The sequence below is a fragment of the Mustela erminea genome, chromosome 12 (assembly GCF_009829155.1).
Source record: "Mustela erminea isolate mMusErm1 chromosome 12, mMusErm1.Pri, whole genome shotgun sequence".
Classification (NCBI taxonomy): Eukaryota; Metazoa; Chordata; class Mammalia; order Carnivora; family Mustelidae; genus Mustela; species Mustela erminea.
In genome coordinates this window covers 30,560,837-30,576,541 of record NC_045625.1, presented here as the reverse complement: position 1 = coordinate 30,576,541, position 15,705 = coordinate 30,560,837, and the positions used below count along the sequence as shown (strand labels likewise).

General features: G+C 47.0%; 1 protein-coding gene across 4 annotated transcripts in view; it reads left to right on the top strand.

Annotated features, from left to right (window-relative positions):
- Nucleotides 1–3,291: 3,291 nt before the first annotated feature.
- The window catches only part of MSANTD3 (Myb/SANT DNA binding domain containing 3), a 30,248-nt gene continuing 17,834 nt past the window's right edge, over nt 3,292–15,705 (top strand). For 2 of the 4 annotated variants that reach the window (XM_032306972.1, XM_032306970.1), the window contains exon 1: nt 3,463–3,595. The gene's annotated coding sequence lies outside the window, so the exon portion shown is untranslated. Of the gene's footprint in view, nt 3,438–3,462; nt 3,596–15,705 lie in introns of those variants that run through there. The other 2 variants (XM_032306969.1, XM_032306971.1) reach the window with 2 other exon arrangements.

Genomic DNA, 15,705 nt, shown 5'->3' with positions numbered 1-15,705 from the left:
CTCTGCCCCTACCCCCTACCCCACGTGTGCTCTCTCTATGTCTCAAATAAATAAGTAAGATCTTTTACACAATTGGATTTTAGGGAGACTGGATTTGGCCAGTCAAAATCATAACAGGCACATGGATAAACTAAACACCAGTGGTTACTTTGCAAAGAGAACTGTGCTTTCTCTGAACTCTGGAGAGTTCAGGTTGGATGATTGGTCTATTTTCCCACCTGTAAGAAATCTTTTGTAGAGCCCAGCTCTTATGTCAAGACTGCTTGGTGAGACTGAGTCTGAGCAAAGGGTAGACCATTTTCAGTTGTTCTTTTTTTTTTTTTTTTTTTTAAAGATTTTATTTATTTATTTGACAGAGAGAAATCACAAGTAGTCGGAGAGGCAGGCAGAGAGAGAGAGGGAAGCAGGCTCCCTGCTGAGCAGAGAGCCCGATGCGGGACTCGATCCCAGGACCCTGAGATCATGACCTGAGCCGAAGGCAGCGGCTTAACCCACTGAGCCACCCAGGCGCCCCTTCAGAGTTGTTCTTGACAGGAAACCAGACTGCAGTGCATTATGCGTCTCTAATGCAAGGATGGACTGCCTGAGGCAACCATAGGGAAGGGATGAATCACACGTGTTTTTCTCTATAGCTTCCTATTATTAGACTCTGTGGACTCCACCCTTCTGTTAACATTTTCTACAGAGAAGTTATAACAACTTTATTATTATTAATAATAATAGCTAACATTTATTATTTTCTATGAAACTTGTATTGGAGTAAGCTCTTTACAAATATAATATGTTATTGAATCATCATACAACCCTATTAAGTAGGTATTGCTACTCTATTTTCCAGAGAATTTTCAAATAGGTTAAGAAATTTGTCCATGGGGCGCCTGGGTGGCTCAGTTGGTTGGGCGTCTGACTTCGGCTCAGGTTATCATCTCAGCCTGTTTCTCCCTCTGCTACTCCCCCTGCTTGTGCTCTCTCTCTCTAATAAATAAATAAAATTAAAAAAAAAAAAAAGCTGGTTCAAGGGCAAGGAACATGGAGAGCTAAGTTAGGAACAAGGAGAGAATTGGGAGAACAGTGACTGTATCACAGGTCTGAGTTGATACGCTGGTCACATTAATTTTGGAGATTGTTTACTCTCTTGATTTGAGGAGACACATGATTAAATATGAGTTTTCTGTGTTTCCTTAGTAGCATTTTGGCAAATGGCTCATGGCAATCACCATGATTTTAAAGAAACAAAAATAACAGTAATAATAATACTGGTCATTTACTGAAGAGGGGACTAGCCTGTTAATCAACGCTGCCAGGTAGGTATTATCATTCCTACCTTAGAATGAGAAAACTAAGATCCAAGGAGTTCAGCTTAGTTCAAGAAGATATAGGCAGTAAAGTCAGGATTCAGACAGATCTATCTGTTGAATCCACTGCTTTTCCCATACTGTATCATCTATCAGTCACATTTCTAATCTCCATTGGCTTTCTATATTCACACACCAATAGTGTCCTTTGGACTATATCCTCATTTAAGAAGGAAATATTCATGGATGTCTTATGTGACATCGGGGTGGAAGGCTATAGTAGAAATGGTGTATTGCCTTGGATTCCAGTGAGGTGATTGTCCTAAAGTTTGTTTATCGACAGCAACCCCCTCATATGGTCTTAGTTTATAGGTTCTCCCTTGGACACAAAACAAATTATTAAGACGATAAACAAGAAAGTTAAAACTCTTCGTTATAGTAAGTTTCTTTATTTTTATTGGCGCTTCTGATCCTGGGGAGTGTTTGGGTATCTCTCTGTAGTCAAGAGATCTGGCTCAGTCTCTGTTCTACGGCTGTAAGTGATGGGAGCAGGGAAGGCAGAAATAGCCTCAAATAGCCTCAAATCTGTAATACAAAAATGAAAAATAGTGCATGTTGGTGGTGGTGTGGAGAATATGGTCCCCCGTACTTTGCTGGTGGGAATGTAACATCACTCATTCAGCCACTAGGAAAAACTTTTCGGTTTCCTTTTTGACAGGTAAACACAGAATTACCATAGGACCCAGCAATCTCACGCCTAGGTGTATATCTCAAAGAACTGAAAATAGGTACTCAGACAGATACTTTCACAGGCATGTTAAGGGCAGCAAATGTTCATCAATGGGTGAACACATAAACAAACTGTGGTATACATACGATGGAATATTATTCAGCCACAAAAAGGAATGAAGTACTGATAGTACTCATAGATACATGCTACAGATGCCTGAACCTACAAATATCAAGCTAAGTTAAAGAAGCCAGACATAGGAGGCCGTCTATTGTGATTCCATTTATATGAAATGTCCAGAACAGGTAAACCCAAAGAGACAGAAAATAGATTAGTGCTTGCCAGAAGCTGGGGGGAGAGGGAATGGGGAATGACTGCTTAATGCCACCAATTTTCCTTTTGGGATGATAAAAATGTTTCAGAACCAGATGAAGATGTTGGTTGCTCAACATCCAACTGTAACAAATGCCACTGAATTATTCATTTTAAAGTGGTTTATGTTATGTGAATTTCACCTTAATTAAAACAAAGTTCAACAGCCGTTACCGCCCTTCTGAGCTTGGAATCTTCCCAACAGATACAGGGCAAAAGAAACACGGGGCCACCATCCTTGTGGGAGGTGCGATAAAAGGTGCCTTGTCCTAGAGTTCGGTCTGTTGTGCATTCATTGATCTCGCATGCATTTCCACTTACTCAGCACAAAGTGTCTGAGCCAGGTCTTGGGCTCCAGAGGGCACAGTCCCTGCTCCGGGAGCACGCAGCCTAGGGGGAGTCACATCCCGTAAATTAAAAAAACAAAACAAAACTCCGTGAAGAACCCAGCACACGAGGGTTGGCTGTTCCAAGTAGCGGGGAATCCCCAAAGAATAGGGGGCCCTTTTCAGACGGAGGACTTGACCGAGCTAACTCGTGTCCATGGCCGCCAAATCCCTTGTGGCAAAGGCATTCTTTTGTTGTTCCCGGAGATGAAACAGTTTCTCGCGCTCTCCAGGAGCTCCTCTGCAGAGGTGTGAAGAGGGAACTCAATCAGCACCCGGCTGCGAGCACCGAGGGAGCGTCGGGGAGGCGGGGGCCATCCCGCGCCCCGCCCCGCGCCTCGGGGGAGCCCGGCGGCCGCAGCTCGGGGAGGTGGGGACTGCGCGGAGCCGCGCTCCCGCCCTGCTCCGCGCCGACGGACCCGCAGCCGGCGGTCGGCCCACGAGGGGGCGGCGGCTCTCGGGCTTTGTGGCCGCGGCGCGCGCGGCGGGGCCTGGCCGGCCGGGGGCGCGCCGCCGCCGCCGCCCGGCGCTCCGGAGCCCGCGGCCCTCCCGGCCCTCCCGGCCGCCCCGCCTGCGAGAGGAGCCGAGGCCGTCCGCGCTCGCGCCTCGCCGGCCCCTCCTCCGGTCGCCGCGGCCGCCGCGCCGCCGCTGCAGGTAGGAGGCTCCCCGGGCCGCAGCGGGGCGGGGGTGGGGGCGCGGGCCCGGTGTAGGGGGGGGGGCCGCGGGCCCGCATGGCGGGCTTCCGGGCCGAGCCGCCGCGACCCCTGCCCCGCAGACCAGGAGGCCGCCTCTGCGCGCCGCGATGGGACTCGGTGAGTGGGGCCGGCCTGCGGCGTACAAAGCCCCAGGGCGCGGACCTCGGGGAGATTAGGCGGCGCGCCCGGGGTTTGGGGGACGCTGCCCTCTTTCCCCGGCCCCCGGGCCGGGGGGAGCCGCTGGGGAAGAGTCCAGGCGACCGCAGTGCCCGGGTCTTCCCAGCTCCGGGTCCCCGCTGTGCCAGGCACTGTGCTCGGCGCTCTTCCATACTTGTCTCCTTTACGACCCCCACTACCCCGTCCGGGGGTGTCATGGGAGGGGTCCCTCAGTCAGAGCCCGAGGGCCGAGCACCACATCGGTGCCCGCCTGACCTTGGGAAAGCTTCTTTACTCCGAGCCTGGGGCTGCTGTTACTGTAAATAGGGGCACGGTGGAGGGGGTGTTTCGGGGAAGTGCATTCTGTAGTACTACCCCCTGGTACTATTGTGAGAGATAATGTACATAAATGATCATAGCTAAATTTTGAGCACTTTATACCAGGCCGCAGGTACTAAACAGTTGGCGTGAGTTATCTAAATCATCACACCGGCGCTATGAGGTACCTACTGTAAATTGTCCGGATAATCTTTATTTATGAGTACGAAACAGTGAAGGATTTATTTAGCTTCCCTGCTCCGATTCAGGAGATTGGTTGTTTCTTAGATGTGGTAGCATTTAAGATTACAAATGTTTTCTGCAGTACAGGAGAGGGGTTATCGGACGCAGGGATCTATTTGTCACACATTTAAAATGAGGTAGAAAAATAGCATGGCCAGGGGTGTGGATTTCAGCATGTCAGATGGGAGGTTCTGTGACCAAGGAAATTGTTGAATATAAATTCAAAACCATAGTTCCTGAGTTATGATGGAGGACTGTTAGGGGAGTTTGGGATGACCCAGGGAAAAGGGGAAGACTGTGAAGGGGCAGAGAGGGAAGAATTCTGAAGCTCTGGAAGATGTTGAGGAAGAGACCAGGGTTCACCAGTCCAGAAGCATTCTGGACCAGAATTCCCTCCTGCCCTAAGAGACCAGGCATCCTGCGGGGGGGAGGGGGAAGGGATGCTGGGGTGAGATCACAGGTTGTCTTTTCTTACTCCCAGGCCACCCCAAAAATATTCAAATGGGTTGAGAACCAGATTCTTCCCAAAATGTCATTGTCCCTTCTTGTGATTCCTGAAATTCTTTTCATGTGTTTGAGGAGATTGGGATACTCAAGGACCCTAACAGTTGATAAGACACTTAAGATACAAAGGCCTGCCTGATGTAATGAAGGAGTATATTTTGAACACAGTTCATTTGGGTAGAGGAGCTGAGGGCATTAGGAAATTATTTTGGGATTCAGTTTGGATTGGGGAGAGTGGAAGGCTTCGGACCCTGAAGAAGGCAGAGAGAGGCAGGAGGGCCTAGGGACTGTACCGCTAGGAAAGAGACTGGAAAGTTGGAGCTGAGGACTTCACAACACCATCAGCAGAATACCAATGCAGCCTGTTTGGTTCTCACCTACGAGAAGGCACTCTTCCCTCTCCCCATTTGTGGCCATTTCTTACTTCTTGTGGAAGGTAGATCTGGGCTGGATTCAGGCTGACTTTTCTCCTAAGTAGGAAAGGCTTCTGGAGAAGGGTTCTTTTAAAACCAGGCCTTGACGGAGTAGGTGTTTGGGTGCCTAGTGATGGTGAAGGTAGGGAGTAGTGTACATGGTGGAAAGTGCAGCTGCTTTGGAAAGAGAGACAGTTTGGGGTTCAAATCCTGGCTCTGCCATTTATCAGCCATGTAATTTTTTATGAGGAGAAAAACCATGTCTTTCAAATGCCTTAGGTAGGGAGCTCAGCCAACACTAGTACCTTCTTCTCTGTCCATGGTGACATTCATTCAAGGAATGTCTGCCCAGCACCAGTTGTCTGCTGAGTCATATGCTTCTTGCTGGGGGATACAGAGATGAGTCAGAAATTATGTATTCCCTTATGAATTTCCCAGTCCGGTGAGGAAGATGGACACAAAGAGCCCATTACAAAAAATATGGGAAGTGCTCCAGTATAGTCAGATACAACTGGCAGTGAGCTCACAGAGGACTAACTAATTCATTCTGGATAGAAAACTCGGGGCCAGATTACCTCTAACAAGAAGGGTAAGAGATTTTATGATAGAGATTTTTTTTTTTAAGATTTATGTATTTGACAGAGAGAGACACAGTGAGAGAGGGAACACAAGCAGTGGGAGTGGGAGAGGGAGAAGCAGGCTTCCCGCTGAGCAGGGAGCCCAATGTGGGGTTCGATCCCAGGACTCTGGGATAATGGCCTGAGCTGAAGGCAGACGCTTAACGACTGAGCCACCTGGGTTCCCCTATGATAGAGATTTTGAGTGCTATACCACCTCCTAACTTCTTTTTTTTCTAACTTTTGCCTTGATTTGCCCTGATATCTTTCTCTTAAAAAAAAAAGTCTGCCTGCAGTGTGTGCATACTTTATAAGCCACCTGAAACTCATTTTAGAAGGAAGCTATTGTAAATAAATGTAACACCCCAGGCATCAGTTGAAGAACCATCACAAAAAGGTCACAAGAGTTGGACCTAGAGGGATGAAAATGAGTCCTTGGTGGGGTGCATATGACTCTTGATCTTAGAGTTGTGGGTTTGAGCCCCATGTTGGGTATAGAGCTTATGTAAAAATAGAACTGTTAAAAGAAAAGAAAAGAAAAGAAACACAGAAAATGAGCCCTTGGTGGACCTTGGAGTAAAAGATTCCAGCCAGGGGCACCTGGGTGGCTCAGTGAGTTAAGCCTCTGCCTTCTGCTCAGGTCATGATCTCAGGGTCCTGGGATCGAGCCCCGTATCGGGCTCTCTGCTCATCGGGGAGCCCGCTTCCCCTCTCTCTCTCTGCCTCCCTCTCTGCCTACTTGTGATCTCTCTCTCTGTCAAATAAATAAATAAAATCTTAAAAAAGATTCCAGCCAGAGGAAACCCCATGTACAGAGTCATGAGAACAGAGCAGGTTCAAGGGCATACAGGTGAGTTTGTTCTGCTGGGTTGAAAAATACATGGAAGGAGGGGGCTGGCATGGGGTGGCAGGGCACAGATGTGGAAAGGCCTCGGATGCTATGTGCGGAGTTTGGACTTGATCACTGAGGAATGCAGGAGATGGAAGGGGTTTATCTGTTGGACTGGGGCATGATTGCTGTGTTTTAGGAGGAGCCCTCTGGTAGTTGTGTGGAAGAGGGGCTGGAAGTTGAGAGGTCCTTTTGGGAGACCAGGGCCTGACCTCAGAAATAGGAGGCAATAAGGATGAGACAGGAGGTAATAAATACTGAGGTAAAACATATAGGAGGTCTTAATGATTGGTTACCTGTGATGGAAGAGCATGCCGAATTTTCTGCTTTGGGCTGCATTAAGGTGGCTGAAATCCTCAGAAATCAGGAGTTTTGAGAGTCGGGGAACAGTTTGTTTGCTTTTGGCCATGAAGAATTGGAGATTTCAGGGCGCCTGGGTGGCTCAGTCTGTTAAGCAGCCAACTCTTGGTTCCGGCTCAGGTTATGATCTCAAAGTTGTGGGATTGAGCTCTAGGTTACACTCCACACTCAGCAAGGAATCTGCTTGAGATTCCCCCCTCTGTGTCTCCCCCGCCAATTCCATCTCAAATGAATAAATAAATCTTAAAAAAAAAAAAAAAAAGAAAAGAATTGGCGATTTCTGAGGTGCCCGCATGGACAGCTAGACAGAGGTGGCTGGTGGACAAGTTGGGTTGTGTCTGGTGCTGAGGAGAGAGAATGGGGCTGGGGAAAGAGGATCTCCCTGACACCCTTACATTCTTACACTGAAAATCTACCGTGTGCTAAAAATAGAAATAAAACGTAGTTCCACGTCTCAGGAATTCACCCTCAACAGTGGCAGGCCTTGAGAACGTGGATAGATTGTGGTACAGAGTAATTCTGAGTGCTGCAGAAGGAGTAAATACTTGGGACCCCTGGGGCAGAGTCGGTGTGAGCGCCCCCTGGTTGTTTTGAAGCCGCGGGAGGGGAGGAGAGAGTACTGCTAAGCGAGGAGTGTTGCTGGAGTTGAAAAGCGCTTTCTGTAGAGGTTACTTTAAAAATGATCCAAGGAGGGGCGCCTGGGTGGCTCAGTGGGTTAAAGCCTCTGCCTTCGGCTCAGGTCATGATCCCAGGGTCCTGGGATCGAGCCCCACATCGGGCTCTCTGCTCAGCGGGGAGCCTGCTTCCCCCACTCTCTCTGCCTGCCTCTCTGCCTACTTATGATCTCTCTCTCTCTGTAAAAAAAAAAAAAAAAAAGATTCCAAGGAAATATCAGGAAGCCTGGGGTTGAGATTGGGAGATGGTTTAGGATGGAGCCAAAGCGGGAGGGCAGGGTGGGATGGGGACTTTTAAGAACCTTCATCTGGTCTAGAGAGGAAAATGTGAGGGTAGAAGGACAGGAGGGGGGAGCTCGTGCCTTCGACACAAGGCTGGTTCTGCTCACAGTCACACTGAGACACAGATGGTAAAAATAAACACTTCCAAGTTACGAGGCCGCCTGGGGTGGGCGGTAAAGGGGAAGAGGAGGGAGAGCATTAGAGGAAGCAAGTTCATCATAAGGTTTAAGACCGCAGAGCCCTCTGAAGGAAGGAAGGACAGTGGAGAGGGCACAGGGGAGTGGGGCCATCCTGGGTGGTCAGGTCTGAACTTTCCAGAGTAGGTATATGGGAAGGTGGGCATAGGCACAGGAATGTCTGATTATTCCTACCTTTGCATAAAATGAAATCATGAAGTCATCATTGTGATAGTGCAGCTCTTAAAAATTTGGCATACAGGGGTGCCTGGGAGGCTCAGTTGGTTAAGCCTCCGACTCGTGGTTTCCCCTCAGGACACAGTCTCCAGGTCTTGGGATCGAGCCCTGCATTGGTCTCTGCGCTCAGCACAGTCCGCTTCAGGGTCTCTCTCCCTCTCCCTCCTGCTCACTCTCTCTCTCATTTCTCTCTACCAAATAAATAAAATCTTTAAAAATCTTTTAGCATATAGTACAATAGCATTTACAAGAAGAAGCCAGAAGAAATTTCTGTTACAAATCCTCTGTCAAAGGAGAAGTTTTAGATAGTAGAAAAACTAGATATAATTAGTAAAAAATGCAAATGGCAGGCAGGTTAGTTTCAACATATTTTCCACAAATATATATCAAGTGCCTTCTGTGTGCCAGGCCCTCTTCAGTATGCTGGGGCTACAGTAATGATGAGATCCGAATGCTTTCAACATTTCACTTGGAACTACTCCGCCTCTAGATTAAACCTGTGTGTGGGCCTTCCGCGGTCTAACGTGCTGAGATCACGTCATTCTGTGGCAGTGTTCTATCCCGCTGGCCAGTAGTGCCACCAGCTTCATAAATAATGAGAAGATACCATCTGTGCGTATTTGGCAGAGAACTGTGGAAATTAGGTCACAGGAAAGCCGTCATAGCCGCAGAGGTATCATGGACAGCCAGCACTGGATGGGACTTTAGAGAACACCCACTTTAGCTTTATAATTTAGAGATGAGAACCGACAGGGAGGAAAAGGGACTGCCCAATGTCGTACATTTAATGTCAGTGCAGTGCCCTTCGAGTTCCTAGATGGGATAGTGGGGAAGGCTTGAGGGTACCTCTCAAAAGGGCCTCCTGACCGTGAGAAGCTTCCGAAGAGGAGATGTTGAAAGCAAATGAGGAAGCTTTGCTTTTAAGTCCTCCTCTGTTACTGGAAACCCAGGAAGCTCCCACTTTGGCTCCGAGCCCCAGTTTTCTCATCTGTAGGAAGATTGGACTTTTAAGTTTTTTTTTTCTTTTAAAGATTTTACTTAGAGTAAGTAAGCATGAGCAGAGGGAGGGGGAGGAGCAGAGAGAGAAGCCGACTCCTCGCTAAGCAGGGAGCCCAATGGATCCTAGGACCCTGGGATCGTGACCTGAGCAGAAGGCAGACGCTTAACTGACTGAACCACCCAGAAGCCCGTGGACTTTTCATTTTAACATGTTAGGATCAATGTCCCTTTGAGAAAAAGTTGTTTTAGGGATGCTGAGTCAGGGGACAGTCAACAGGTCAGGATAAGAAATGGCCTTTCACCTCTTGAGAGCAAAATGGTCACCCATAACGTCTCGCCACATTTCCTTCAGCTCACTCACACACCGCTATGCGTTCTTTCTCTCAGCCTTTCCCAAGTCGTGGTCTCTTTGCTCCAGTGCTAATTCTAATCCAGTCTATTCTAATAGGAATTAAGGTTCTTAATCTGGATCCCCCAATCCTAGGGGGATCCTGCCCTAGTGTCCCTGGGCACATCTCTGTCACGGTGCTTATCACCTGCCTTGTCACTAGCCTGCCCTATAAGATGCTATACGGTGTGAGGTCTTAATGACTGTGGCCTTCTCTATACCAAGGAACACCGCTCTCTCTGATGCCTGCGAAGAGCGGGTGCTTCTGGATCCTCTGCTTCCTCTTGATGCCCCTTCCTAGTGTGGACACATGCATGTCCTGGTAATTCCTTGGTTTGAAATAGTCTCTGGTGTGCACCTTCTCCTGTCCATTAACATTGTCACCACTCAGCATTGAGGCCTTTCTCAATTATTTATCTGAACAATCTCCTTCAACTCTGTGTTCACATCCTGTACATTCTTAAAGGTCTATCTCAAATGTCCTCTTGTTCAAGAAGAATGCAAATTAAGCTCTTCCCTCCTCTGACGGCCCAAGGTGCTTTGTCCTCTTTTGCGATGTCTGTTTGAGCGTGCTTTTGTAGTTAGCAGTTTCTGCAGGCCAGCTTGCTTTCCAGGCTGCAGGGTTCGGCTTGTTTTTGCGTCTCCTACGTAGTCTAGGACAGTAGAGAGCCTTTGGCAGGAGTCCATGACACATTTGTTGAATCGTGTGTCTATGCAGTAAAAGAACCAGTAAGTATCTGAGTGTATCTTGTATATAGACCACTAGTGTATTTTTGGAAGTTTTTTTTTTTTTTTTTTGTTAAAGATTTTTATTTATTTATTTGAGAGAGTGAGGGGGAGAGGGAGAGCACAAGCGGAGGGAAAGGCAGAGGGAGAGGGACAAGCAAACTCCACACTGAGCGCAGAGCCCGACTGGGGCCAGTCCCAGGACGCCAAGATCATGACCTGAGCTGAAATCAAGAGCCAGCCGCTTAACTGACTGAGCCCCCAGGCTCCCCTGGAGGCAGTTTAATATGGGGGAAGGGGTAGAAAGAACTAAAAGTTACTGAAGCTTTAGTCTGTGCTTCTCCTTTACTCCCATTGCAGAATAGTTGTGCGGATGGAGTGAGGCAGAGTAGAAGACTGTAGCCTTATTTTACAGATGAAGCAATGGAGATTAATGACTTAGCCAAAGTCACACAGCTCGGATGAGTGCTGAAGTCAGGATTTGAGTCCGGGTTTTCTGCATTTCTTGGTTTATTTCACTTCACTTCATGAGCAGGAATTCATTAAGGTTTGGGGTGCCTGGGTGGCTCAGTCTTGAAGCGTCTGCCTTCCACTCAGGTCATGGTCCTGGGATCCAGCCCCGCATTGGACTACCTGCTTGGCGGGAAGTCTGCTTCTCCCTCTCCTACCCCCCTGTTTGTGTTGTCTCTCTCTGTCAAATAAATAAAGTATTTAAAAAAAAAAAGGAGGGGCGCCTGGGTGGCTCAGTGGGTTAAGCCGCTGCCTTCGGATCTGGTCATGATCTCAGGGTCCTGGGATCGAGTCCCACCTCGGGCTCCCTGCTCAGCGGTGAGCCTGCTTTCCTTCCTCTCTCTGCCTGCCTCTCTGCCTACTTGTGCTCTCTCTCTCTCTCTCTTTCTCTGTCAAATAAATAAATAAATAAATCTTTTTTTTTTTTTAAAGGAATTCATTAAGGTTTAAAAGATCCTGACACCTGTCCCAGGTCTCAGCACTACCCATCTTCAGTCTTGGTACCTGTTCTCTGAGTACTGACTTCAGGGAACTCCCTTTTCCATGAAAGGCAATGAAAGTAAAATCTGGCCAAGTTGCTCTAGTCTTTGCTCAAATTTTAGGACTTAGATTGACCCTTGGTGGACTTAAAATGTCATTAGATGGTGTATTAGTCAGCTTGGACTGCCGTAATAAAATACCACAGACTAGGTGGCTTAAACAACAGAAGTGCATTCCTCATACTTCTGGAGGTGGGAAGTCCAAGATCGAGCTGCCGGTGAGGTAAGTTTCATTCTGAGTGAAGCTGCTTCTCTAGGCTTGTAGGCTGCTAGTGGCCCTCTGTGCGCTCACGTGACCTCTTTGTGAGCCCTTGGGAAGATAGGGAGAGGGGAGACAGGGGTAGGAAGGAAGGAGGGAGAGATGACGGGAAAGGGAATGTTCTCTGATGTCTCTTACAAGGACACTAAATCCCCTTGAATTGGGAATTCATCACCTTATTTAACCTTAAGTACTTCCTTAAAGGCCCAGTGTCTAAGTACAGTCATCCCGGGATTAGGACTTCAACATATGAATTTCGGGGGTGTACATACATTCAGTCCATAACAGATGGGTTTTTGTTTTAGAGTCATTTCAAATGTACTTATTACAGTCTTCTTGTGGTTTAGTCAGTGTTTGTGTTTGGGGAATTGTGCCGTTTCTGCTGTTCTTTTTTGGTATTGGATTCCTGCTCTTATTTAGTCCTGGCTATGAGTCTTTGGCTGGCCCGAGGGGCATTTTCATTGCATTTGGATTTTGCTATTTTTTTCCCAACCATTTTTACTTTAATGCAGATTTTGATGTACAGACTGTTACTATGTATGATAACTCATTCTGCGTATGATAGGCAGTTTGATGCCTATATCAATGTGTATTCATTCGTTAGATGTTTAATGAAGGCCCAGTATTGTGCGGGTCACTAGGCTGCTGGTTGGGCTACAACCAACCAAGCACTGTTGTTCAGCACAACAGTGGACAGAAAAGATGATCTGTATTGAGAAGAGTTGAGGGGCAAGGAAGGCTCGTTTTCTCTAATGAAAGCTGAGGCAGCAGGAAAGGCTTGTTGTCATCAGTAACCAGTTATGGACATTGCTGAGTAGTTTTAAGCTAGAATGTGCTTTCCAGCCTCGAAGTTTCTATTAACAGGCTCCACCTGGAGAGATCTCTTACTTTGAGAAGTGTTTGTTTAAAGATTTTTGGTTTTTGGACAGAGAGAAAGAGATCACAAGTAGGCAGAGAGGGAGGCGGGGGGGGGGGGGAGCAGGCTCCCTGCTGAGCAGAGAGCCGGATGTGAGGCTTCATCCCAGGACCCCGGGATCATGACCTGACCTGAAGGCAGAGGCTTAACCCACTGAGCCACCCAGGTGCCCCTCAACAGTTACTTTTCAAACGTAACGTTCATATCAGATCGACAGCAGAAATTCTTTCAGAGCTCTGGTGAGACCGACAGTGGTTCACTTCGGGGCAGGGTGGCTGTGGGCCCTAGGTTAGGTTTGAGACATGGAGGCCAAGGTGATGGGGTGAGTTGAGGGGAAGAGCCAAGAGCCGCCAAAAGGAGATGGATCGAAGCAGGAACAGCTCCTCCTAGGAACTTTCCCTGCTGACAGTTAGATTGCTGATTGACATGTAATTTGAGCAGGGATGTGAGCGCCACCAGGTCTGAAAGAGAACTAAGTGGGTGGAGAGCAGTGAGGGCACGGGATCTGGGTTTGAATCTTGTTCCTGCCACTTAACATGTTGTGTGGCCACAGGCAGGCTACTGAGACTCACTTTTCTGATCTGGGAAATGGAATAGGGTAGTGGGAATGAACTGCTTACTTCATGAGGCTGCTTGGGAATCCGTAGGGGAACTTTAGGGAACGCTGTGTCACACCAGAATTCCTTTACAGCCCTGCAGAATGCAACCACATGGCCCAGTGAGGCCTGCTGTTGTACAAAATTAAGCAGAGTAAATTGGTGACTCTGGATTTACTTAGCTAGTGATTAAATAACAGTTTAGTTAATAGGCTATTAATGGTCCCCAGGTGTTGGTAATTCTGAGTATTTGCTTTTGAGAGCAGTGGTGTAATTTCTTCCGGTACTTTAATAAAGTTTTTTTTTTTTTTAACTTAAAAAAAATTTTTTTAAAGATTTTATTTATTCATTTGACAGAGATGCAGCAAGAGAGGGAACACAAGCAGGAAGAGTGGGATAGGGAGAGGCAGGCTTCCTGCCAAGCAGGGAGCTCGATGTGGGGTCCATCCCAGGACCCTGAGATCATGACCTGAGTGGAAGGCAAATGCTTAACGACAGGGCCACCAAGGTGCCCTATTTTTGCTTTTTTTTTTTTAAATAGAAAATACTATGATGTAACAAATGGGGTTTCGGACTATTTTGGGGAGAATTAAATGATATAGTGCACATTAAGCACTTAGTATAGTGTCTGATCCACAGTAAGGACTCAATAAAGTTTATCTGCTATTGTTACCGCAATTAGAGACTCAACTGGTCACAAGGTCAATATACTCCCCACGAAGTCACCACCACCTGGTGGCAGCTGGTGGTACTGCATACATTGTGAAGTAGAATCATTTCATTGCTTGAAATTAATTCCATGTAATTTCAGCTCCACCAAGTATCACAGGGACTTTGTTCAGAGTGTGACTTATTTGCCTAAGAGCAGGAATCTGTATTTCATTAAACAGTGAAGTGACATTTTTCACCTCCACAGTTGGCATAGAATAAAAAAATGTTATCGTCACCAGTAAATGAAGTAGTGAAACAGAAGTGCTCATGTGCTATTAGTAGGAATGTGAATTGGTACACTGTTTCTGGAGGACAGATCGTGATGTAACAGAAGTCTGAAGTGGCAACGATTCATCTTTTGTGGCAACGATTCCTTTTCTAGGAATTTTTCTTGAAGAAGTAGTTAGGAAAAAAGATTCGTTTAGAAAGAAAAAAAAAATAGGGGAGCCTGGGTGGCTCAGTGGGTTAAGCCGCTGCCTTCGGCTCAGGTCATGATCTCGGGGTCCTGGGATCGAGTCCCGCATCGGGCTCTCTGCTTGGCAGGGAGCCTGCTTCTTCCTCTCTCTCTCTGCCTGCCTCTCTGCCTGCTTGTGATCTCTGTCTGTCAAACAAATAAATAAAATCTTTAAAAAAAAAAAAATACATACATACATACATAAGATAGCGTTTACCCATAATAGAGAAACACAGGGAACAATTCCTTTTTAATTTGTGAATCAGATTTTTCAGTCTTCAAAGCAATGATTCTTAAAAAGAGTGAAAGTATAAGGAAAGGTAGTCATATTGACATCTGGTGCAGAGGAGCTGGGATGGGGGGATCGGAATTTGCTCTAGGATCTGTGTAATTTAAGAACATTCAGTTGGGCATAGATATCTTGGTAGTTAAGAGATAGTACAGAAGAGCTATATTGTAGGGGCGCCTTGGTGGCTCAGTGGGTTAAGCCTCTGCCTTCGGCTCAGGTCATGATCTCAGGGTCCTGGGATCGAGTCCCGCATCGGGCTCTCTGCTCAGCAGGGAGCCTGCTTCCTTCTCTCTCTCTCTGCCTGCCTCTCAGTGTACTTGTAATTTCTGTCAAATAAATAAATAAAATCTTTAAAAAAAAAAGAGCTATATTGTAGCAGATATGTGTTAATTTCTGTTTAGGGAATGTTGATTTATAGGGAATAGGGATATTGATGAAGGCCAAAAATGTTGGGCCTTTGGGTGGGAAGGCGCCTGGAATTAGTTATTTAGGGATATTAGACCAAGCTGATTGAAATACAGACCTAGGACTATAGGGGTACAGAGAAATATCCCCAAAGATAAATGTCTCCTTGTTTAGCTTCGTCCAGGACCTGAGGGTCAACAAGCCTTAACATGTATCTAAATCTCTTAATCTCTGATACTGATATCCGTACAGTGAATGTGGGGGAGGGCACCTGGTATGTGGAGACACTACTTACATGAATACTTCAGTCTAAACTTAACTTTGGGATGGGGTGGTACACAGTGAGACACTCTGGTCAGGTTCTGTTGCCTTCATGGAAAGCCCATGCTCCTTGGCCTCAATCTTAAGGCTCTCTGATACGGCCTGGCCTCTCCAGCCTCAGGTCTAACAGATTTCATCTCTTCATAACTATAATAACCCCTCTCCGGGCGTACGGTGTGAATAGTTGGCTTATAATGTAAAATTTTAAATTAGTATACCGTTTATTTAAAAGTCACCACCTTTTC